The following is a 16,372-nucleotide window of genomic DNA, read 5'->3' as shown; positions in this document are numbered from 1 at the left end:
TACACTTTGTTACATTATCTTATTATCACACTCTTTCAGCTAATAAATTTCAGATGGCGGGTAAATATTTTGTTTGACAGTATGTCACATAGTTTCTCTGAAACCTTAGAAAAAGTAGATTTCAAGTTGACAAAATTACTTCAAAAATGACTTCTAAGTCTGTGTATATGTGATTTTACTTTCTTATAAGCAGTTAAAACAAAGAAGAAATTGCTTTTCTGTTCATTATTTTCATGATGTGCATGACAGATATTTTAAAATATCCTTCTTTCAATTTGAAATAGTAATAATGTAGAAAAGAATAGTACTTTTTATATTGCTCAACCAAAAATGGGTACTAGTAATTTGATTGACTATCAAACCATTGGTCAAGTGCTGAAAGGATAAAGATTAGTGAAAGCTTTAGAGTTGTGTAGAAGATTTCCATTTTTATTAGTATCAAATGTGCCAAACTGTATGATGAATTTGGCAAATATAATGAGTTCAAATAGACAGCCAGTGATTCAGAGGGCACGATGCATCTGCTCTTACAGCAACATTTTAATCCCTACATTATCCATCTAAAATTCTAATGGAACTTTAACTTTAAACTATATACTAATGGCTATAAGCCATACCATGCATATTAGGATGTGAAATCAAACCTGGTCCACAGGAAAAATTCCTTTCATATCACAACTACTTCTATAAAACAACTGCTATATCTTAACTAAATGACATAAAGGGGGTAAAGTAAGTAAGCTTTCAGTTACCATCCAGCCCCATGGCACAACCTATGTTAAAACTTCTTCTTATAAGAGCTTAATTTAACAGGGTGTTATATTTGCCATCAACCATGCATGTATTTAAAGTTCAACGTGACATAAAGAGAATGACATAGATCACAAATTTCCCAAAGACTTGTCAATATATATAAAATATTTAGTTTCTATAGACTGTTATTTAAAAATATTTATGATTAAAACTATTTATGATTAATCTCCAAATAGGAAGTATATTGAGTTTGCAGGTGAGAAAAATAATTTATTTCTTTAGGATTTGAATATGGTTTCCTGGAGCATGTTAAATATGATTGGTGCTAAAAAGGAGGCATCAGGTAATTTTGAGAAAAGTGATAGAAGTATTCTTTTTTTTTTTTTTTAATTTTTTTTTTCAACGTTTTTTATTTATTTTTGGGACAGAGAGAGACAGAGCATGAACGGGGGAGGGTCAGAGATAGAGGGAGACACAGAATCGGAAACAGGCTCCAGGCTCCGAGCCATCAGCCCAGAGCCTGACGCGGGGCTCGAACTCACGGACCGCGAGATCGTGACCTGGCTGAAGTCGGACGCTCAACCGACTGTGCCACCCAGGCGCCCCTTTGATAGAAGTATTCTTAATAAAGACCTAGACCCATATAACTATTAGATATGCTTGATTGGTATGGAAAAGGAGGTATCAGGTAATTTTGAGACAGGTGAGAGAATTATTTTTAATAAAGACCCAGACCCACATAACAATTTAGTAGATATGTTTAAGTGAGGAGCTGGCAGAAAAAAACTTTGTGTCATACCCATGTGATTAGGGATCACACTAAGGGATGTAAAGTCCAGTTGCCTGAATTTAAAACTTGAACATCTTCAAACTGTGTAAGCTTGAAAGAAACCAATTGTTCTTCACTTGAAAAATAGAGGAAAATGTATCTAAAAGATTCTCATAAGAAAGAAGTGAATTTAAAATTCCAACTTTGAAGAATAGGTAGAGTTTCATTTTCTTTCTCCTCAATTATTTTTGAAATAATTCTAAATTGAGATGTAATCCATACCCTATAAAATTCACTCTTTAAAAGTGTACATTCAGTTGTGGTTTTTTGATTGTTTTGTTTTGCTAAAATATCACACAGTTGTGATATTGCTGTGATCACTGCTGTGATCACTGTTGTGATCACGGCTACCTAATTCCAAAATATCTTTATTATCCTGTCTTTATTACCCATTAGCAGTTGCCCAGTTCACTCTTTCCATGTTCCCTGGCAACCACTAACCTACTTTCTGTCTCTATGGAATTGCCTATTCTTTATGTTCCCTGTAAACAGAATAATACAATATGTGATCATTTGTTTCTGGCTTCTTGAACTTAAAATGTTTAAGGTTACTTTGTGTTGTGAATGTTTCAGATCTTTCTTTCTTTCTATGTCAGAAAAATATTCCTTTGTATGGATATACTCCATTTTATTTATCCTTTATCAATAGACATTTGAATTGCTTCAAGTTTTTGGCTATGATGATTAATATGAACATTCTGATATAAGTTTTTGAGCAGACACATGTTTTTGGCATTCTTACGTACATACCTTGGAGTGAAATTGCCGTTTTATGTGGTGAATCTATGCTTAACTTTTTGAAAAACTACCAAAGAGTTTTTCAAAATGGCTGCTTCATTGTACACTCTTACCAGCAATTCATGACGGTTCTAATTGTTTGACAATCTTGCCACATCTATTAATGCCTGATGTTATGAATATAGCCATCTAGTGAGTGTGAAATAATAAATTATATCTCATTTGGGGGCAGGGGTTGTGCTATATATATATATATATATATATATATATATATATATATATTTTTTGTAACAGATATTATAACATACATTATATATATTATATATTTATTATATATTATATATTTTGAATATATATTTAGGACATATATTCCTAATATATGCATATTTATCATATGTATTTAGAATATATACATATTTATGATATATAAATGTGTTTACATATATTTGTCATTTTAAACATTTTTATACTATTTAGTAGTTGTAATTATAAACACAATGTTGCCTCACCATCACCATTATCTATTTTCAAAATTTTTTTATCACTCCAAAGGGAATCTTAGTATCCCTTAAAAAATAACTCCTCATTCTCCTCTCCTCCCTGTCTCTACGAATTTGCCTATTTTCTAGATGTTTCGTAGAACTGAAACCATATTTTATTTGTCCTTATGTGTATGACTTGTTTTGCTAAGCATAATGTTTTCAAGGTTCATCCATGTTTTTAGCATGTATCAGAACTTCATTTCTTTTTTTTGGCTGAATAATATTCCATTGGCAGTATATACTATATTTTGTTTCTACTTTCATCTGTTATTGGACACTTGGGCTATCCTCATTGTGGTTTTTACATTTACCTGATGACTACTGGTGTTGAGCATCTTTTCTGTGGTTATTGGCCATGTGTACCACGTCTCTGGAAAATTATTCAGATGTCTTTCCCTCTTTTTAATTGAGTCATTTCTTATTGTTGATTTTCAAGTATTCTTTATGTATTCTGGATCTAGTCTCTTATCAGATATATAATTTGTAAATATTTGCTCTCATTCTATGGGCTGTTTTAAAGTATCCTTTAAAGCATAAGCATTTTGAATTTTGATGAAGTCGAGTTTATCTATTTTTTTATTTTATTAGTTGTGTTTTGAAACCGTTACCAAATCTAAGTTCACAAAGATTTATGCCCATGTTTTGTTGTAAGATATTTATAGTCTTAGCTCTTACATTAGGTCTTTGGTCAATTTTGTGTTATTTTGTATATGGTGTGAGATCTGGATGCAACTTTATTCCTTTGCATGTGGATATCCAGTAGTTCCAGTACCATTTGTTGAAAAGGCTTTTCTTATCTCATTGGATTCTCTTGGAACATTTGGAAAGCATCAGTTGACCACAGATAGTAGAGTTTATTATCAACTCTCAGTTCTAATCTATTGACTGTTAATCTGTCCTTCTAATAGTACCCACCTGTATTGATTACTCTAGCTTTGTAGTGAATTTTGAAATTAGAGGGGCGCCTGGGTGGCCCAGTTGGTTAAGCGTCCAACTTAAGCTCAGGTCATGATCTCACGTTTTGTGAGTTTGAGCCCCGCGTCTGGCTCTGTGCTGACGGTTCAGAGCCTGGAGCCTGCTTTAGATTCTATGTCTCTCTCTCCCTCTGCCCCTCTCCCACTCATGCTGTCTCTCTCTCTCTCTCACTCAAAAATAAATAAACATTAAAACAAAATTTAAAAAAAGAAATTAGAAAGTGTGAGTCCTATAACCCACTTTTTTCCTTTTAAAATTGTTTTGGCTATTATAATAGTCAAAACTATTCGAGTGTTTTTCATTTCCATATGAATTTTAAGATAAACTTGTCAATTTCTGCAAAGAAAGCATTTGAAATTTTGGTAAGGATTTCATTGAATCTGTAAGTCAATTTGCAAAGTATTACTGTCTGAACAATATTAAGTATCTATTTCATAAACATGGAATGTCTTTCCATGTATTTAAATTTTTTTTTATTTTTTTAAGCAATATTTTGTAGTATTGAGTATATACATCTTACAGTTATAAAGTTTATTTCCAAGTGTTATTCATTTTTATTCTGTTGTAAATGGGATTGCTTGCTTAATTTCAGTTTCAGACTGCTCATTGTTAGGGGCACCTGGGTGGCTCCATTGGTTAAGTGTCTGACTTCGGCTCAGGTCATGATCTCACAGTTTGTGAGTTCAAGCCCCTCATTGGGCTCTGTACTGACAGCTTGGAGCCTGGAGCCTACTTCAGATTCTGTGTCTTCCCCTCTCTCTACCCCTCCCCTGCTCACGCTCTGTGCCTCTCTGTCTCTCAATAATAAATAAACGTTAAAAAATTTTGAGAAAAAAGATTGCTAATTGCTAGCATGTAGATTTTCAATTCATTTTTGTATACTGATCTTTTATCTTCTAAACTTTCTATACTCATTTATTGGCTGTAATTATATACCTGTGTGTTTTGATTCCTTAGGATTTTTGATATACAGAAAAATGTCAACTGCAAATAAAGATAATTTTATCCTTTCTTTTCAATCCTAATGTCAATTATTTTTATTACTTGACTAATTTGGTTAAAACCTCCAGTTCAATGTTGAATGAAAGTAGTGAGAGTAGACATCCTTGCATTTTTTTTTATCTTAGGAAACACTTTTTTTGTTTTTGTTGTTGCGATTGTTGTTGATCTTATAGACTGAACTATGGAATGTGTGAATGAGCTGGGGGACTGGTCAGGGAAGCCAGGAAATGGCTTCAGCTGATTAGTATCCACTGTTGCTAGAATACTGTCACTCAGAGGTCAGCGTGGCTAATAGGATTAGTGATGCTAGCCTGAAACTGGCTTTAAAAAATATACATCAAAAGGACTATACTAAATTTTTAACATTTCCAAAAGTCATCTTCAGAATTTAAAACAAAGTTGTCCTAACCTAAACTATAAAGTTTATATTGATGCTTGGTTTCATGCACTTTCTCAGATGTTTCTTTTAGGAATTGTGTTCCTGCCTTCCTGGCTTTTCATATAGCTGTTAAGTGCTTGCTTTCTTATCCTCTCACAAGTTTTCAGAAACATTTCCATCCCTATTTAAAACACTTCCACAGTTGACTTCTTTAACAAATGCAAGCATTGATAGCTAACTTGTTTTCATACTTAGCACGTGAAAAAGTTAGCCTACTGCCTTGAAATGCAGTTTAAGTCATAATTCCAGAGACATTTCATTTATTAAACTTTTATCGAGCACTTTTATGTGCCTATCATTGTCCTAATACTCTTTGTATTTACTTGAGCCCAAGTTTATATAGTTCCAGGAAAAACTTTCTGTCTCTACTTCAAGAAGACAGAAGTAATTCCAATTTGTGTTTCTTTGTTGGTAGTTAAATTTTTATTGAGCTATAATTGGTATATACCATTGTTTTAGTTTTCAGTGTGCACCATAATAATTTCATACACTTATATATTGGAAAATAATGACCACAATTGTAGTTAACCATCATCAAACATAGCTAGAATTTATTTTCTTGTGACGAGAACTTTAAAGATCTACTCTCTTAGCAACGTTCAAATATGCAATACAGTAATGTTAACCACAGTTACCATACTATACATTACATCCCCAGGACTTGTCTTCTTATAACGAATTTTGTACCTTTGACCACCTCCCCACCCCCAACCTCTTGCTTCTGGCAACCATCAATATGTTTTTTGTGTTTATGACTTCAGTTGTTGTTGTTGTTGTTGTTGTTGTTGAGATTTATATAATTTCACCATCAGTGTCATGCTAACCATGTTTTTCATAGATGCCCTTCATTGAGTTGAAGGAGGTCCCTTCTATTCTTTGTTGAGTGTTTTCATCCTGAAATGGTGTTGGATTTTGCAAAATGCGTTTTCTGTGTCTATTGAAATGATCTTGTATTATGTATTAGTTTCCTTGACTTCTGTATGTTGAACCAATCTCGCATTGTTGGGATAAATCCCACTTGGTCAGAGTTTGTAATCCTTTTCATATATTGCTGTATTCAGATCACTGTATTTTGCCACCTAGTTTTGTATCTATATTCATGAAGGATATTAGTCTGTACGTTTGTTTTCTTGTGATATCCTTGTCTGGTTTTGTTATAGGTTAATAGTGTTTTAACAGAATGAATTTGAAAGTATTCTTTTCTCTTTAATATGTTTTGGAAAACATTTGTGAAAGATTGTTGCAATTCTTCTTGAAACATTAGGGAGAATTCAACACTAAAGCCATCTGGTGTGGGCTTTTCTTTGTGGGATATTTTTTGATTGCTGTTTCAATCTCTACTTGTTATGTGTCTAATCAGTCTTCAATTTTTTTTTTTGAGCTGGTTTCAGTAGTTTCTGGCTTTTCCTTAAATTTTATTTAAAATACTCCATATGCATTTACATGAAAAAGGAGCATAAATATATATATAGATCAAGAGGCTCTAGATTTGTAACTTGTCTTGTATCTGTAAATATATATATATTTATGCTCATATATATATATATATATATATATATATATTCCTGGAGAATTTAATATGAAACTAATATTAATTTCTTATTACTATTTTAATATTAATTTAATATAAAATTTGTCATTTGTTTGCTATTATTCTGCTCAGTGGGGTAGCTGAGTATCAGGTAGCTGTACTTTTTATAGGTAGAAGATATCAGCTAATACAATGCATATCTGTAGATACACAATAGAATTGGGGGTTATATGCAGAAATAAAATAGTCATGATTATATAGATAAAAAAGATTACACTTAACCTGTTTATTCAGAAACTTTATGTATGGGGAAAAATGAGCCAAATAATGAAATTATTGACTTCTCTAAGGCCTGAGTAATTTTATTCCCCACTCCCGTGCTCCTTATAATGTGGTATCATAACTCTCATAAAATCAATTGTTGAGAAAAGTATTTATTTTATTTTATTTTATTTTATTTTATTTTATTTTAGACGGAGAGAGAGCATGAACGGGGTAGAGGGGCAGAGGATGAGAGAGAGAATCTCAGGCAGGCTCCAAGCTCTGTGCAGAGCCCTATGTGGGGCTTGATCTCACAATCCTGAGATCATGATCTGAGCCGAAATCAAGAGTCAGACACTCAACCGACTGAGCCACCCAGGTGCCCCGAGAAAAGTATTTTAAAGTTCATGTATGTGTGTGGTTAATTTGCCTATCAACCAGTATATTTTTGCCAGTTCAATGCTATGTGAAACTGAGCCAGCTTGATGTACTCAGACATCAGTGTATACCATGTACTTGCTACATTTTAGCTATATTGTTCAATCATCACTAAGCTTTTCATTGCAAGAATGTTTACTATATGGAAAATAAAATGAGTCTACTGTACTGTTAAAGTCCAGTTAGTAGACAATAACATAGTAATCTAACGAAAAGAAAGCATCTATGTGGTGGATCATACCTTGTAACTTGCCACAAAGATGCCCAAGGGGGTTCCTAAAGGAAGTTTTCCACAGAAAGGAGGCTTGCTGACACCAGTTCACCCCCTTTGGAGCATCGGGGGAATCTGACCACAGAGTTACTGTATCACCTTAGGTACTAGCTTGAGGTGTCTGTGACAAAGACTTAAATCGGATTAATAATATGCAAATGCCTAATGTGCATAATCTTTCATGGGCACTCCTTAGATCAAGAGGCTCTAGATTCGTAACTTGTCTTGTATCTGTAAACTGGACAAGAGTTTATGACTCTCCTTTATGACAAATATTGTCAAGGTTTTTGGCTAGCAACATAAGGCTCTCTCATTACACTGATTAATCTTTGGACACTTTAATCAATTTACCGTTACATAAGATATATATTGGCCAAGACATTCTGAGATGGGTACTTTCTGCTCCTTTCATGTGGATGTTCTCACCATGTTGTTGGCAGTTAACAATGGCACTTGGTCTCTGCTAACCCAGGATCCCATAATCCCCAGTGAAATCAGGGAGCCCACTTCAATGGCAATATCTCATATAGTTATACCTGGCTAGAAGTTGAGAATAACCACAGAACTTATCCAAGATGTGAGCAATCCCTTCACTTAGCTATTTCTTAATGCTTTACAGAAGAGAATGTCTTCTGGGACTTCTGCAGGCTTTAATAATTCCATTTTGGGTACCAATGTATTCATATTCTGGAAGTAAACCTTTGTGTGTCCCAATGGCTTTCTCTGAAATTTGAATATATACATTCCTAAGTTTGGTGCATAACTCTCAACTCTTACCTTTCAATTAGACTATATGATTTAGGTCATTGTCTTTGGTTCTCTTTTCTTGAGAGGAGCAGTTTACCCTGACCTTTGCATGGTTTTTATTTTCATTCTGGCTCTTAATAAAGTTCATAAGAAAGTATGAATAAAGAACAATATCTGAATCCTTGCATATGTAGAAGTATATTTTATTTTTGCCCTCAATTTTAGTTGATATTGTACCATGCTATTAAATTCTACTAAATTAATATAATAAAGTATTAAATTAGTATTTCCTCATAATTCCTAGTGTTTTTACAATCCAGTGTAATTGGAAAAAATATCTACTATAAGTGAGATTCTTATTTATTTATAGATTAGCTATTTTTACTTTCTAGAAATCTTTAAAAATAAGTAATTATTTTTAAAATGTAGTTTTTCAAGAACTAAAAGGAGGATACATTTTTATGCCAAGTGAGCTCAGTAAGCTCTTGGCATAATTTATGAAAAAAAGACAGTTATCAGAGTATAATAGACACATATGGCTCACGCACTTTCATGTGAAGAATAATATATGTATATATACACACACGCATGTGTGTATATATATGTGTGTATATATATATATATATCCATATATATATATATATATATATATATATATCCATATATATATATATATATATATATATATATATATCCATATATATATATATATATATATATATATATATCATATGTATATGTTTAGAGACAGGCAGAGACAAAGAAACAGAGGAAGAGAGAAGAAATTGACAGACATATGGGGAAAAATACATAAAGATATAAACTAGGTTGTTAACTTAAATCCTAAATTATCTGAAGAATGTAATGTATGGGAGTTTATCTGGGGACTATTGGGGTAGGTGGAAAACAAAGAAAAAATTATGTAAAAAATAAGATTGGAGACATCATCAGGAGCCTCATCATAAATAGTGTTTTAGGCCATGATGAGAATTTTAAGTGCATGGGAATTCACCAAAGCATGTCAAAATGGGAGTAATACATTTGGATGTGTACTTAAGTAGGTCATGCTGGGTATGCAGAGAAGTCGATAGTATATGCAGGGAGAGGAGAATGGAGTGTATTAAGATAAAATGTGAAAAATCATGGAGTTTGGGGGAGCAAATAAAAATAGAAACAAGTAAATATATTTCAGAAAGCAGAAAATTAATAGACTAGACCTGGGAGAGGTGCCTGGGTGGCTCAGTAGGTTAAGCATTTGCCTTTGGCTCAGGTTACCAACTCGCAGTTTGTGGGCTTGAGCCCTGCGTCTAGCTCTGTGCTGACAGCTCAGAGCCTGGAACCTGCTTCGGATTCTGTCTCCATCTCTCTTTGCCCCTCCCCCACTTGTTCTCTCCCTCCCTCCCTCTCTCCCTCTCTCTATCTCTCTCTCAAAAATAAATAAAAACATTTAAAAAATTAATAGACTAGACCTGGGATACACTGAATCTAGAGAATGAATGAAGGTGGTAATAGCAGTGACTTTGGGTTGTTAGTAAGAAACATAGGAATAAACAAGTGGATATAAAAATAGTGTCTTATAGGTTTGAACCATGATAAATAGGGCTGGTGATATGGAAAAAAATGCAAATGAAATTTTGAGTTAGCTTAATTTTGAGTTAGCTGTTAGAATCCAAGTTTTAGAAGTCATATCTGGGGCTAGAGGTAGTCAGATAATTATTTCCTGAAAATAGTGATGTCAAAATTGCAATAGAAAGGATACATACTGGGGCGCCTGGGTGGCTCAGTCGGTTGAGCGTCCGACTTCAGCTCAGGTCATGATCTCACGGTTCGTGGGTTTGAGCCTCAAGTTGGGCTCTGTGCTAGCAGCTCAGAGCCTGGAGCCTGCTTCAGATTCTGTGTCTCCCTCTCTCTCTGCTCCTCCCCCACTCATGCTCTTTCTCTCAAAAAAAATAAATAAACATTAAAAATTTTTTTAAAAAAGGATACATAGGAGTTAGTCAAATAAAATTACTCTTTAGTATGACATTCTGGACTATTTGTAAACAGCTTCCTCCGTTCATTTTAGGCTTATCTCCAAATAGTCATTGCTCTGATCCCTCTGTTCCATCAATATTGATTTGTTCATTCTTTCAGAATGAATTGCTGTGTGCTACATCATCCACATTTAATTTGCCATTATAATGAGAATATTAATAAATCATTCACTGAGATGGGTTGATATTAGTCATGCATTTTTGCATTTATTATGAATCCCTACTTAATATAAAATAGGTATGACTATATTCCCTCTATAAAACAATTTCTAATATCTTATATACAGTATGTAAGTATGTGATTTATCAATATTTTAAGCTGTAAAACGAGATTACAAACACGAACTTCTGATTTAGAATTCCATGGGTATATTTTTAAATCATTTTAATGGTACATTGCAGAATTCAAAGTAAAACACATCTAAGTCTCTGTAGCTTATGTTTTAAAATCCATACACACCATTCTCACTTTGTTAATGTTAATTCTAGATACTTATCGAATGAGTTTACAGATAAAGTTTGTTAAATTAGGGAGGAAATACACAGGTTAAATAGTATTGAAATGTAATTTTTTTGTGGTGGAGGTGGCAAGCACCATCTGTATCTTGCTGATGGATTTCTAGCATCCTGCTTTAACCAAAGGATGATGCAATGCATATCAGTAAACTAAAGGGTAGTCTACTTATGTGGAATGTCAGAGTGTAGAGAATGTCGTCATTTTCTTATATGTCACCAGTTGTGTCTTATTTCTTTCATCATCCTTTATGCAGTGGTGAAGGTGGCCATGTAACTGATTGATAGCCCCATCAATTGAAGTCTTAATATTTTTTTTCACTTTTATCAATTCTTGATTCTTTCAAAGTTTTCAGTTATCTTTTATAATTCCCTACATTGTCATTTAATTTGCGAAACACATTAAATACAGTTATTCAAAGTTCTTATTTGAATACGCTAATATCTGATCAGAATGTCTGAATACTTTTCATCTGTTTCTATTGTTCTCTCTTTTTTTTTAGTCAGTTGTTGTGCATTTGTGTATTTTTTTTTCCTGATTCAATGCTAGATGTAATTGCTTACTTATACAGAAACATTTAGAGCACAGGATACTATTTTTTACACCCAAGAAGGACTTTTTTGTGTCTGCTAAGGAGAGAATGAGGAACAAACACTTAAAATCAATCAGGATATAAATGACTTAATCTAGGTTTCAGGCTTTAGGATGGTTGTTAAATTTTCAATTCAGTCTTACTCCTAACTTGTCTCAACTGAAAAATCCAGGGTGCTTTCTCGAACTCTTTTTTGGTATCCACTGAAGTGAAGGTTTTGCCTTAGCCGCAAGAGCTTTTCAAAATCTCTGCTTTTTAGTCTCCCAGCTACCACTTTACAGTTTGCAGATGCCTTGAGGTGAAAGTAGTGCTAAATAAAAAGCCCACGTGCTTGAATTTTCTTTTTTCTAGCCTCTTGCAACACAAGTCCTTTTGTCTTCAATGTTTTCAAGAAAGTTTTATTCACTCTTTTGTTTTATCTTTTAATTTTTAGTATTTCTAGTTTTTTAATAGGTGAGTTATTCTGAAAAAAATAATTTCTCAAATGAGATCATTATAACTGAATATTTACACTTAAACTTCAGATAATTAGAGCTACATTATAGTCATTACATGTCACATAGTTAATCCAGTTTGAGAGAAGGGAACTCAGAATTCTTGGGCTTGCTCTATCTGGGCTTGGCTTTTATCAAATGGAATTTACTATAATCAGAAACACAGGAAGCTCACAAATTTATTAAATGAGTTTTGTTGGTGAAGAGCCCAGCCTCCAGTAGGGCTAAAAGGGACTGGAAATTTTTAGAATATAAAAAGGTTTCTTACTCCCTGATTTTTCAGGAATAGAAATCAACTTGAGAAAGCTGTCTTTTACCATAGGCAATTTTTTTCAAAAGTAACTAATGAGGGCAATGAACAAAGAGTATCCCAAAGGATCTGCAACAATACTAAATCAACTTTCATTCTTGTGTGCTGATATGCTTCTATTTGAAACTTGAAATGATGAAACTATAAATTAAAAGCATCACTGTGGTTTTAAGTATGTGGTGCTCCAGATCTCCCAGGATAGAGTGTCACTATCTCAAAAGAGAGTCATTCATCTCAGTGCCATATCATTTTGTCTATAACCCATACATTCTGGCAATATAAGACCATTTAAATTTATTTTTTATTGAGTTTACATAAATTTTACATGCCATTGTTAAGGGTGAACACTAAACATTTTTTAAAGTACTTAATCCAGGTACAGGCCACTCTGGTTACTCTGGTTACAGATTCCTATAGATGATACATTTCTACTTATTTTAATACCAACTAATGTCTTCAATTAGCTTGATTTTGATACCTAAGAATTAGAGAACTGCAGACATGAATGGGGTTGTCTTCAAATTATTTTTGAAAAAACAAAAAAGAATATCCCACAAAGAAAAATCAGGAGTACTTAAGTCAGTGCACTGGAGAGAAACATCCAGGAGGCAGAAAGGAGGTCTATTCATGTAACACTCTCACTGTTGGGATAGACTCACCTGGCAATATATGTTCAGGTGTATTTCAGAATTTCTCCATAGAAATCCATAGTGACTTGCTTTGTAACCCTCATTCTCTCCCATGATGAATAAATATCTGTTGTGGTTATCCTGTCTCTGTTTCATCACTGTATCTTGGGTGTATTGGGTGACAGATCAATTATCTTCTTAAATCATAGGTCCCCAGGTCAAGAAATGATGCATCTAAACAATTCCATCTGTACTAATGTAGATCATAAGATTTTGGATTTTTAACTTGATGCCATGATTGGATGTCTCCTTAGATATTCTTGAGGTAAATTTTGGGGACCATGGGGCAGAGCATGATAAATTGGCTTCTCTCTGTATCTCATGACCCATGCCATTTGAATTTATATTTACATTAAGTGGTATCTGTTTTGCTCTGCAGATGAATCTGGGCTAAACTTATGGTTTGCTTTGACCAGTATGATGAGTCAGAAGTGATAGAATATCAATGAGTCATATAAGTCTAGGCCTTAAAGGCCTTGTGTATTTTATATTGCTCCCTAGGATATTTACCATGCCATGAGAACAAGGCCATCTGTCTGACAGCCAGCCAACTTCCACACCTGGATGCTATTGTACATCAGCCAGGCTGCAGTATTCTTGCCATCTTAACCCTAAGGCATGAGTGAGCACAGCAGAAGCCAGAAGAACAACTAAAACCATTAGGTTAGCATATTGGGCTAGTAGGTTTATTAATAACAAAATTAATAATAAATATAATATTTATTTATTATTTTATAATAATAAAATGAATTAAAGTTCATTTTTAGATCTACAAAATTTGGGTATGTTGTTATGCAGCAATAAATAATTAATACACATTCATCTTTTTTGAGATTATTGATATTATTGTCTCAGAGATTTAAAATATAGTTACTTTAAATGTTTGAAGTGTATATATCATATATGTATCATATGAGAGAATTTCATTGTCATGTGCTCAAACTGATTGAGGATTTCTATTAAATTAGAAAATCACCTTCAGATGCAATATCTGATTAATAGATATAGATATAGATATAGATATAGATATAGATATAGATATATATTTTGTGTGTGTGTGTGGTTTTTTGTTTTTTTCTCAGATTTTCTTATTTATAAGTTCTTACATTTTAGAACATGATCTCAGAATGACTATATGCATGTAACATTATTATTAGTCACTATCTTTTTTGCATATAAAAATTTTCCATTATATGTCCCATGAACTTTAGAAAATCTTGTATTTGTCAGCCATATTTGTGTACCTTATATGCAGGTTTAGATTAAAATTCTATCTCCTAATAAATAACATAAATAATTATCTGAATTCCATTTTTTTCTTGTTGACCATCTGTTACTTTAAACTCTTTTGGGGCATTTAAATTTATCCGTAACATAATCTACATTTTGAGATTTTATTACATATTCTTGATGTGTCACTTACGTTTGTCCCATTGACCTTTCCCTAGAGCACAAACCACATACAATTCATTATCATGAAGCAAAGCCTGACTCATGAAAACTAAATAGTAAATAAATAAACTATGCCATACTTTTATTTTTTTAATTTTTTTAAAGTTTATTTATTTATTTTGAGAGAGGGAGAGAAGAAGAAGGAGAGAATGAGCAGGGGAGGGGCAGAGAGAGAGAGAGAGAGGGAGAGAGAGAATCTCAAGCAGGCTCCATATTGTCAGCACAGAGCCCAATGTGGGGCTTAAACTCAAACCATGAGATCATCAGCTGAGCTGAAATCAAGAATTGGACACTTAGCCTACCGAGCCACCAAAAGGCACCAAAAGGCATCTTATGTTAACCTGCCTACCTTTGCTCTGTGTAACACGGACTCTCCTCTGTGCCATGTGGACATTGCCATCCTTGCAACAACAAGAGAGCTCACTGGGTGGGTCTGAAGTGGTGGATGCTGGCCCCCTGGAAATTCTATGCATGTGTGGCACCATTTTTCGTAAACACCCATGGGACGTCATGGCTGACCTCTAATTCTACAGAGATCCTGAAGAGATTGAAAAGGAAGAGCAGGATGCTGCTGAAAAGGATGTGACCAAGGAGGAATTTCAGGGTGAATGGACGGCTCCAGCTCCTGAGTTCACCGCTATTCAACATGAAGTCGCAGATTGGTGTGAAGGCTTTCAGGTGCCCTCTGTGCCTATTCAGCAGTTTCCTACTGAAACTGGAGTGCTCGGCCTGGCACTGAAGACTGGTTTGCAGCTCCCACTGCTCAGGCCACTGAATGGGTAGGAACAACCACTGAATGGTCTTAAGCTGCTTTGCTACAGAGCAAACAAAAAGGAAATAAGGTTGACGGAAAATAAACAGTTTCTAAAAACAAAACAACAACAACAAAAATGCATTCGTGGGCCGCTTCACCTTCTGCAAGGGAAGACCCCAGATACCACTGGGCTCCCAGCACCTCCCGCTTTTAAAATATGTGTTAGATATACTTTTCTAACATGATTTTGAAAAGTTGTGGTTTAATTTCTCAAGATTTTATATAATATTATATAGTAAATTGGTTATCATGTTGTGTTATTTGGAACATACAAAATAACTGATGTAGTGAATCCTACAAATACTGACAGATGAACATGCAGTTATCCCCCACCTCTGTGACTTCAACCACAGCAGATCAATTTAAACTTAAACAATATAAAATCCATCTCTGTCGCTCTCTCTATCCTTGTCTCTGTCTTTCTCTCTCTTGCACACATACACACACATACACACACACACACCCATTGTGAAAGAAACTCTATTTCTAGGTAAATACTCTGATACTCTGTGACCTCTGATGTTCAGTGTGTCCATAGCAAAAGCATTTTTACCTTGGTAAATGGCAATTCAGATAAAGATTATAATAGCCTAAATTTAGCCTATTTTTTGAGCATGTAAGTCATAGTCATTAGAATGTTAACAGAAGTGGTAAAAGTAAATCCATATGTGCCCTTCAGTGGTAGGGTATGCCTTCTGACCTCCCCATCTACCATCTTCTCTGGTATGTAATCAAAAGTCACACACTGGACTCCCCTCTGTTTGTTCAGTATGCCAGCTGTATTCCCACTGTAGGGCCATTTCACTGACTCTTAATTCTTGCCTCCGAAGTCCATAGGCATAAATATCTCACCTCTTTCTAGTCATGGCTTAACTATTATCTCCATAGGGAGCTATATGAAGATAGACAATTCACTAATTTCAACATTTATTTAAACAACTATTGCAT

The 16,372-nt window shown here is 34.0% G+C and overlaps 1 pseudogene; it reads left to right on the top strand.

Moving 5' to 3' along the window:
* Positions 1–14,845: 14,845 nt before the first annotated feature.
* LOC132680269 (small ribosomal subunit protein uS2 pseudogene) lies at positions 14,846–15,416 on the top strand (annotated as a pseudogene).
* The last annotated feature ends 956 nt before the right edge of the window (positions 15,417–16,372 follow it).

The sequence above is a fragment of the Panthera onca genome, chromosome A1 (assembly GCF_046562875.1).
Source record: "Panthera onca isolate mPanOnc1 chromosome A1, mPanOnc1 haplotype 2, whole genome shotgun sequence".
Lineage (NCBI taxonomy): Eukaryota > Metazoa > Chordata > Mammalia > Carnivora > Felidae > Panthera > Panthera onca.
The sequence above is the reverse complement of the archived record's forward strand: the minus strand, read 5'-3'. Positions and strand labels throughout refer to the sequence as shown.